The 10,369-nt window shown below is 43.5% G+C and overlaps 1 long non-coding RNA gene across 1 annotated transcript; it reads left to right on the top strand.

Moving 5' to 3' along the window:
* Nucleotides 1–8,905: 8,905 nt before the first annotated feature.
* Nucleotides 8,906–10,369, top strand: LOC133804180 (uncharacterized). Its single transcript, XR_009878340.1, has 3 exons — nt 8,906–9,206; nt 9,771–9,823; nt 10,126–10,369. It is a non-coding gene; the product is annotated as an uncharacterized LOC133804180 (long non-coding RNA).

Raw genomic sequence — 10,369 nt, 5'->3', positions numbered from 1 at the left:
CATTAGGCTCATTCCTTTATTTTTTTATATATGCAAGAATATAGTTATGGCGGCAGAAGGATTCTTGGTAGCTTGGTTTGTGTATTAAGGATGAAGGAATTCGATGGACTGCGTGATGATTCGAGGATGACGTTACTTTTAGTCTCTTTAAATTATGTTTTTATGTATTTTCCGCATTTAGCTTTGTAAACAATTTCCTTTAGTTTAAAGTTATGTTTTATTTTAAAACAATGTGATCTTATATCACTCATTTATGTATTTCAATATTTACTTTGGAGTTTTTAATAAGGTTATGAATATTCCTTATGTATGTTTTATTTAAATTAGTATCTATGTCTAGTAGTTTTAATGGTCCATGGTCTTAGAATATCTTCGACTTGTATTGCAGAGATTGAGAGAGAATCAGTTGTATGCTAAGTTTATGAAGTGTGAATTCTGGCTACCAGAAGTGACATTCCATGGACACATCGTTAGTGGAGATGGGATTAATGTAGATCCGGCCAAGATAAAAGTAGTTAGGGATTAGACCGAGGCCAAGGAACGCCTCGGAGGTTAGGGGCTTCCTTGGACTAGCAGGATATAACAGACAGTTCGTGGAAAGGTTTTCAAAGATTGCCACATCGTTGACTGAGTTTACATGAAAGAATCTGAACTTCACCTAGTCAGATAAATGTGAGGGTAGCTTCTAGGAGTTGAAGCAATGATTAATTACTGCTCCTGTGTTGAGCCTCCCTTCAGGAGCACGTCGCGGCTCGCGTGCCCAGAAGGCCCTGGGAGGGCTACTGACTTATAGGCGCGCCGGGACCTGAGGGGACAAGTCGCGGCCTGCCTCCTCCCCTAGAAGCAAGAGGTTGCGCCTCTGACTTGAGGTGCGCTGTGACCCTCAGGACCAGTTCGCGGCCTGCCTAGACAGTTATGGCCTAGGTTTTTTTTTAGGCTCGGGAAGAGTCAAAGATTTAAACCTAAGTTCTCGAGATGAATTCTACTTCCAGGTTTAGTAGAATTCGAGGTCCCAGAGACTATTATTTGTTTCCAAAACATTTAATTGGAATATAATTTAATAGTTATCCGTTATCGCTTGTGACTAGGGTTACCGTTAAGGCTCAGGACAGAGGATCGTGCTCGGGACCGATCTTTCACCTACGCTTAGGACTTGAGGTAAGAAAATTGCACCCATGTGGTTGTGATCGAGACTGAGATTCCCTGTAATTGAACGTATGTGTGTTCTGTAACTTATATGACTATTATGTGGAATGTAAAAGTACGACCTACGGGAGCTGGGGCTGATGATAAGCGTATTGAACGCGGCTCGGCCTAAGCGAGTCGGGATCAGCTAAATAACCAGAAGGCTCAGCCTAAGGGCACCGACACCTAAATATTTGTATTACAGATTGGGTTTTCATCTTTTAGTTTATATGTTTATCATCTTTTAGTTTAGTACTTGTATTCTGTTGCTATTGGACGGATTGATCTGAGGTTTGCTATGTATGCTCTGTTATTACCTATGTTTGTTGAATTTTGTTTTCTTGCTGGGGGCTCATGGGTGCTACATGGTGCAGGTAAAGACAATGGAAAGATGGACCAACCATGAGTTGGAGAGCTCTCAGAGCGGAGTGTACATCGACAACTCCTCAACCGCCACGGTCGAGGGAATTACAAGAACTAGTGCTCTAAGTTGTATTTTGTCATTTAGACTAGCTATTGTTGTATTAACTTTTGAGAGTCGTTTCCACCTTGAAAATCCTATTTTTGGGATCCCATGTATTAAACTCTAATTTAAATGAAAATCAATCATTTTCTAATCAAAATCTTTTAACCCTAACCTGTCAGATGAATTTAGAAACACATTTTAGTTCAAATGACCCGATTAGCGGGTCTTGCACTATTTTAAACACACAGTGTGTAACGACCCAAATTCACTAGTAAGGCTTAAGGGCCTTGATTAGTGTGCCTGGAGGGCATAATGGGAATTATGTGTGACTTTAATGATTAAGATGCATGATTATGATTTCAAGCATGTTATATGACTATTTGAATATTTGAGATGCATGACTGTGTGTATTAGTGTGCATATAGGCCCTGATTAGGTTAGAAGGGCATAATCGTAATTTTGGCCATTATGGGCATAACTGCTTTGATATATGTTATAATTGTCGAGACCACATTATTATGTGGATATATCTGTGATCTGTGACTCGAGACGATCCTGGTGAGCAAAATAGCAAAAAAGTAATGGCGGGGATTTATACCCGGCTCGGGGTGAGCTTAGGGGTATAAATGGGAATTTAGCGAATATACTGGAGTTTATCTTGACATTGAGGAATGTTATTAGTGATTAACTAGGTATCGGGAGTTAAGCGGGAAATATTAGAGACACTTGAGGAGTTAGCGGGAATTGGGGTAAAATGACTAGAATGCCCTTAAGTGGATTAAAGGGTTTAGACTTAATAGGGAGGGCATAATAGTCATTTGGCATACAGGAGTTAAGTATTACCAAGGCTTTATGTTAGTGGATATTGTAGAGAAGTGTAGAAGTCTGAAAGAAGGAAAAAGGAAGAAAAAGAAAGGGAGAAAATCAGTTTATGAGGATTTTTGGAGCAAAGCTCAGAGGAGAGCTGGGTAGGCTGAGCATCAAGGATCCTAATCTAGGATTGAGAAATTGGCAGGGGTTTAGCAAGAGTTCATCAACACTTGAGGTAAAATTCTGTAAGTCTCTTCAGCTGTGGTTTTGGTTTTTAGCTAAGTTGTCTAAGCTGTTTTCATGGGAATTCTAGGGAATTTGGAGCCAAGGGTTGAGGAGAAGCAAGCCAAGGAAGTCTAGAGGCACCTTGAGGTCGAAATCCCATCAAAGGTATAAATTCTAAACTCTAACTTTGCTGTTCAGCTGGTTTCTGCTGAGTTTCATTGTCTAGAAGTGGCTATGGTGAATTTTGAGTTTCGGGATGCATGTGCTCAAGTTCTAGGTATTTGGGGAGCTTGGGATGAGTGGAGTATGGTCATAAGGTTGTTTTTGAGTTTGGGTAAGATTTGGAAGAGTTTTGGTTGAGGTTGGTTTGAGGAAATCGCAGGAAGGAGAACTAGGGTGGTGTCTGTCTGTGAATAGCGCTATAGCGCTAGCCTTTGGGCGTTGTAGCGCTAGGCCATGAGTGCTGAGGGGCTTTTCTTTCTGTTTGTAGCGCTGTAGCGCCCTCCCATGAGCGTTGTAGCGCTACCCTGCCTTCTGAGGGGGATTTTAGGGTTACTTGCAAGGGTTTTTGACCAAGGGTTTGGGGTTTGATTCCACCACCTTGTTTGGTGGAACTAGGACTTCCCGGGGGCTCGGGATTAGCCCCGAGGCTAGGTTTTAGACTTGAGGATTGATGATGACTTTGGCTTATGATTGTGTTTAGGTGAGCGCTAAGGCTCGAGGGGGATCGTGCTCAAGGAGTCGAGGGATCAAAGCTAGTGAATTGAAAGGTAAGAAAACTGCACTCGGTTGTATGTTTGTGATGGGACTAAGTGCTCCCGATATTTGTATCGTGTCAATGTTGGTATTATGCCATGGGACATGTAAAAGCGGCCTAAGGGCGCCGTATACTATATTTGCGCACAGGGCGCGGCTTGGCCACTAGTAGCCGAGGACAGCTTAATATTCACTGAGCTCGGTTTAAGCGGGCCAGAGTCAGTGGGATAACGGAGGGAGCAGCCTGAGGGTGCTAGCCCTAGTTATCGTTTGTGAACTATAAATGGTATGAGTTGACATGTTTAGTATGTGGAATACCTGATTATACTGAATGGTTATGTGGTTGAGATTATGTGATACAATATGAGATATTGATTTGTCTGCTGATTGCTTATGCTCTGTTGTTGTGTTTTCTTGCTAGGCCTTGGCTCACGGGTGCTACATGGTGCAGGTAAAGGCAAGGGCAAGTTGGACCAATCCTGAGGTGGAGAGCTGCAGGGTTGAATGTACATAGCCAGCTGTTCGATCACCATGGTCGAGGAGAGGGTCAGGACAGGGATAACCTAACTGTTTGTTTTGCCTTAGTTTGGCTGGTTATTGTATCTGAACCTTATAACTTTTGTAAACGATCTTTAAACTTGTATCTTTTTGGGATCCCGTGCAAACGGATAATGCTTCATAATGAAAATATGGCTTTCGAGACCGAAACATTTTTAACCCTAGTTCCTTTAGAGTTTCAGTAACACGATTTTAATTAAATGACTTGATTAGCAAGTCTGGCACTTTATAAACACACAGTGTAACGGTCTTGTCTGTCTAGGGCGTTACAACTTGGTATCAGAGCGTCCTATGTTTATGGGTCCTGAAGACTGGCTGGATATGTACATTCGCCGCGAGAGACAAGCTCAACTCAGGGTTTGGTAATTGTGTATGCATGATTATGTGTTTAAATGATTTGAGTGAGATATGATTGTTGATATTTTTTTGATGAGTACGGAGCATGAGATAATGATAAGGCCTGGCCCTTGACTATTGCATGATGCTATTGAGGCGTGTTTATTCGCACTGCTGTGCATGTGAATGAATATCTGGATAAAACTGTTATACTTTGATTGCTTGTGAATGATTGGAGTTTCAGTGATGGATCATGAAAGGATTACTACCCTGTCATCATAGCCTAATTTCTGAGTCGTTGATTGCATATTGACTTGAATAGTTATGTGTTCAAGAAAATCCACACGCTAGCAGGCAGGTCTGGGGCTAGAGATGATGATCGGGGCCCGACCCCTCCGCCAGTACCTGAGAACTGGCAGCAATTAATGGTAGACATGCAAGCTCGTCTTCAGAGCCAAGATGAACAGATTCGAATTCTGCAACAGGCTCCATCTGGGAGTGTTGCCCCTGTTGTGCCATCGGCAATGGTATCTGTGGTATAGCGAGTTGATGTTGGGAACAAGTGGGAACCGTTGTATGAGCGGTTCAGGAAGCAACAGCCCCCGATCTTTGAGGGAGGACCAGATCCGCTGAAGGCTGAGCAGTGGATGACTATGATCACTACCATACTCGATTTTATCAGAGTAGAAGGACATGATAGAGTGGCCTGTGCCACTTATATGCTGAGGGAGGATGCCCGAATCAGGTGGGAGGTGGCATCACAGACTAGAGACGGTACTGCATTGACATGGGAAGGGTTTAAGGACCTGTTTAATCAGAAGTATTATAATGTTGCCATCAGGGCAGCGAAAGTGAATGAGTTCGTAGGGCTGGTTTAGGGCAGTATGATAGTTATAGAATATGCCTTGAAATTCGACAGACTCGCGAAGTTCGCGCCAGATCTTGTGCCTACTGATGCAGCTAGGTAGAACAGATTTACTAGAGGGTTGAATGCTATGATAGCTCGAGATGTAAGAATTACCACAGTTCCTGGAGGGACTACTTATGCCCAGGCTGTGGAGAAGGCTCTTACCGCTGAGGAAGCAGAGAATAAGATATGGAGGGAGAGTGCTGTGAGAAGGGAGGGCCACAGGGCGGTGCCTCCATATTCTGGTTCTGGTAGGGGCGGAGTCCCTAGTGACTTGAAAAGGAAGACTCCTGATGCTCCGATCGCTCCTGGTCCTGATAGGAGAGGACGGGGTACTCAGGGTGGCCGTCAGGGAGGTGGTCATTCATGGAGAACTTATCCAGAGTGCACGAGGTGCAAGAGACGCCATCCGGGCAAGTGTCGGGCTAAGGCCTACTATGTGTGCGGGGTGGTGGGACACTTCAGGAAGGATTGCCCGACAGTGAAGAAGGGCGAGACAGGAAAGGTGGACAGCTTGACTCCAGCTCGAGTGTTCACCCTGACGCAGGCAGAGGCCGAGGCTAGTCCCTCGGTAGTGATAGGTCAGCTTTCTAGTGCTGGCATTCCTTTTACTGTGTTGATTGATTCTGGTGCTACGCATTCGTTTGTATCTGATAAGGTGATTGATAGACTGTGTAGACCTAGTGAGTATAGTGCTTCAGGGTTTGGGACTATTTTGCCTACAGGGGAACTGGTAGTATCTAGGAGGTGGATTAGAGCACTGCCAGTGATAGTTGATGGTAGGGAGTTATCAGTAGATTTGATTGAGCTGAGTATGGAGGACTTTGATATGATTTTAGGTATGGATTGGCTGGTTAGATATGGAGCTACCATTAATTGTAGGAAGAAGATGGTAACCTTTGAGCCAGAGGGCAAGGATCCCTTTGTTTTTGTGGGAGCGGTGCATGGACCCCGCGTACCCAGAATATCTGTATTGAGAGCCAGAGACTTGTTACAGGGTGGTTGTATAGGTTTTCTGGCTAGTGTGGTGGATACCACCAGAGTTTCACCATTAGGACCAGAGGAGACCAGATTGGTTTGCGAGTTCTTGGATGTGTTTCCTGAGGATTTGCCTGGGTTGCCGTCACGTAGAGAGATTCAGTTTGTTATTGAGTTGGCACCAGGGACAGAGCCAGTGTCAAGGGCACCATATAGAATGGCACCAGTAGAACTGAAAGAATTAAAGATATAGCTGCAGGAGCTTCTGGATTTGGGGTTCATCAGGCCTAGTTACTCGCCATGGGGTGCTCCAGTTTTGTTTGTTAAGAAGAAGGAAGGGACTCTGAGGATGTGTATTGACTATCGAGAATTGAACAAGTTAACTATCAAGAATAAGTATCCCCTACCAAGGATTGATGACCTGTTCGATCAGTTGCAGGGTAAGACAGTGTTCTCAAAGATTGATCTTCGATCTGGTTATCACCAGCTGAGGATCAAGGATGAGGACATACCTAAGACGGCCTTTCGAACACGGTATGGGCACAATTAGTTCTTGGTCATGTCTTTTGGTTTGACCAATGCCCCAGCAGCCTTTATGGACCTAATGAACAGGGTGTTCAAGGATTTTCTGGATCAGTTCGTTATTGTCTTCAGAGGCAGAGCACGAGTTTCATCTTCGGCAGGTTCTTCAGAGGCTGAGGGAAAATCAGTTGTACGCTAAGTTTAAGAAGTGTGAGTTCTAATTACCTGAAGTGACATTCCTTGGACATATAGTGGGTGCAGATGGAATTAAGGTGGATCTATCTAAGATAGAGGCGGTTAGAGATTGGCCGAGGCCAAGGAATGCCTTGGAGGTGCAGAGTTTTCTTGGTCTTGCAGGTTACTACAGGCAGTTTGTAGAGGGTTTTTCGAAGATAGCAGCACCAATGACAGAATTGACAAGGAAGAATCTGAAGTTTATCTGGTCAGACAAGTGTGAAGACAGTTTCCAGGAGTTGAAGCGACGACTTATTACAGCACCAGTGTTGAGTCTTACTTCAGGGGAAGGGAAGTCTGTTGTCTACTGTGATGCATCGAGGTTGGGTTTAGGCTGTGTGTTGATGCAGAATGAGAAGGTTATAGCATATGCATCACGACAGCTGAAGGAGTATGAGCAGCAGTATCCCACCCATGATTTGGAGCTGGCAGCAGTGGTTTTTGCACTGAAGATTTGGCGGCATTATTTGTATGGGGAGAAGTGCGAGGTATATACTGACCATAAGAGCCTGAAGTATTTCTTTACACAGAAGGACCTGAACATGAGACAGAGGCATTGGCTAGAGTTGGTAAAGGATTATGATTGTGATATTCTCTACCATCCGGGGAAAGCCAATGTGGTGGCAGATGCATTGAGCCGCAGAGGTCCAGGTCGGTTGTATAGCTCTGTTCGGATCTCAAGGAAGTTAGCTGATGAGATGGTTAGGGCTGGGATAGAGTTGGTGGTAGGCCGGTTGGCTAATAATACTCTGCAGTCGACCCTGCTAGAACGGATCAGAGAAGGGCAGTTGGCAGATGCTCAGTTGCAGAGGGTTAGAGAGGATGTGTTAGCGGGAGTAGCTAAGGACTATTCTATTTCTGAGGCTGGTTTACTTCGGTATCAGGGGCGGATTTGTGTTCCAGCTGATGAGGGGATCAGACGAGAGATACTTGATGAGTCTCATATGACGTCGTACTCACTTCATCCGGTTACCACGAAGATGTATCAGGATATGCGAACTTTGTATTGGTGGTCCGCGATGAAGAAGGATGTGGTAGAGTACATTGCTAGATGCTTAACCTGTCAGCAGGTGAAAGCTGAGCATCAGCGACCAGCAGGGTTGCTTCAGCCTTTGGGTATTCCTGAATGGAAATGGGAGGACATTACCATGGACTTTGTGGAAGGTTTACCCAGGACAGTGGGGCTTCATGATTCAGTGTGGGTGATAGTGGATAGATACACCAAGTCAGCCCATTTCCTTCCAGTGAGGTCGACATATACCGTGGATCAATATGCGGAGTTGTATGTGAGGGAGATCGTACGTCTCCATGGGGTTCCTAAGTCTATAGTGTCAGACCAGGATCCTATTTTCACTTCCAAGCTTTGGCGACTCAGTTGAAGTTCAGTACAGCCTTTCATCCTCAGACTGATGGACAGTCTGAGAGGATGATCCAGGTGTTGGAGGATATGCTCAGAGCATGTGTAATTGATTTTGAGGGTTCATGGAGTAAGTATCTTCCATTGATTGAATTTTCGTATAACAATAGTTATCAATCAACGATTGGAGTAGCTCCCTATGAGATGTTATATGGGAGGAAGTGTAGATCACCCATTCATTGGGACGAGATGGGTGAGAGGAGATATTTGGGGCCGGATATGGTTCAAAAGACAAGTGAAGCCATAGAGAAGATCCGGGCTAGGATGCTCGCATCTCAGAGTAGATAGAAAAGCTACGCTGATCCTAAGCGTAGGGATGTGGAGTTTCAGGTTGGGGATCATGTCTTTCTCCGAGTTTCACCCACTACACCAAATACCCCTTTTCATAACACATGAATATAATACTAATGAAAAAGTATTATGCAAAATATTATACATGTGGCAAAGTTAATGAAAATGGCGGTAATTTTTTTGGGAGCCCGCCACTTATACATTTTTTTCACTCTTCTTCCTTCGTCACTCCATACGGTGCGCCACTCTCTCTCTCTCTCTCCCTCTTTTTCCTCTCGGCCTAATCTTTTACAGTCGTCGCTCTGGTCATCATCAACACTAGCATCGTCTTCTTCTTTCAGGCTCTCATTTCACACACTCACACTTTTCTTCTTCAAGTCTCATCTCACCCTCTCGCGACCTCTATCTGTCACGATCCCTCACGCGCCAATCTGATCGCTGACCCGCAAATGGACCCAGCTACTTGCCACCGTTGCCACCAGTTCGCAACTAGTTCGCCACCGTCGGCTATACGGGCATCGGTATCAATTCTCACGAACCCATCTGTCTGCTTATTTATTTTTGTTATCCCCAAGTTTGTGCCTTAGCGGTTTTGTGAAATATTTTTATGATTTTGTGCTGCTCCTTTGTTTATGGTGTTGTGTTTATGAGTTTGTGGATTGTGCTGCTATCATTTTTCTGTGAAATATTATGTTCAAATTTGTGTATCGGTATGGTTGCAAAAGATCAAAGGGTATTGGGAATGGGAGGGGCACCGCCCATTTTCCCTTTCGACAAAATAAAAGAAAAGGAAAAAAAAATCAATCCTAGAGATTTTAGATGGATACCCTTACCCTCTATTGCAATTAATTTCAGTTGAAGGATGCGGTTTTGTTTTGTCTCCTGGTTTTGGGTTTTCTTTGTGATTTGATAGTTTGGTTTTTGGCCTTCTATCTTACTCTGGATCTCCCATTCTCTTTATTTAACTTTTTGTTGCTTTAATAAAAATGCAATGTTTACAGCACAATTTACTGTGATTTTGGTTGACCTTTATTCTTTTGATTTTATGTTTTATTTATATTGGCTTTAGTTTTTTCACCCAACAGGTGAAAATAAATACTATATCACTGCAAAGGGTCGTTCAAAGTGGGTCGCAAAGGTACAATACACCATCTATTTTGTTTTATTTCTTTTTCATGAGAATGACAACTGCAGTGTATAATGATTGCGCATCCCTTAAAGGAGAATGTTGCAATAGGAAGTCATGAAAGTGACAACCAAAGTGTATAATGATTGTCCTGAAAACCATGTAAATGACAAACTGTAGAGTGATGAAAAAAAATATATGAAAATACTCTGCATCCCCTAAATGAGAATGTTGCAATACGAAGTGTATTTTTTCTTATTCTTATTCTTTTTTTTAAATGAAAACTTTATGTATGGCCTTTTATGTCATTATAGGGTGTGATACAATTATCACCAAGGACAAAGGTGTTTCTCGGGTACATGCAGAAATATTTGTTGGGGAGATGACTTCTGCTAATCCCCTGAAGACTTCTAGTTTGTCCAACAAAGTTCGAATTAAAGATTGCTCAAAGTACGGAACATTTATTAATAAGAGCCTTGGGTTAACGGAGAAAGTCCATGAGTTCCCACGAAAAGAAACAAGTTTAACAGATGGGAACCTTATTTCATTTGGAACTGG

The sequence above is a fragment of the Humulus lupulus genome, chromosome X, assembly GCF_963169125.1.
Source record: "Humulus lupulus chromosome X, drHumLupu1.1, whole genome shotgun sequence".
NCBI classification, from domain to species: domain Eukaryota; kingdom Viridiplantae; phylum Streptophyta; class Magnoliopsida; order Rosales; family Cannabaceae; genus Humulus; species Humulus lupulus.
This window is presented reverse-complemented; position numbering and strand designations above follow the sequence as displayed.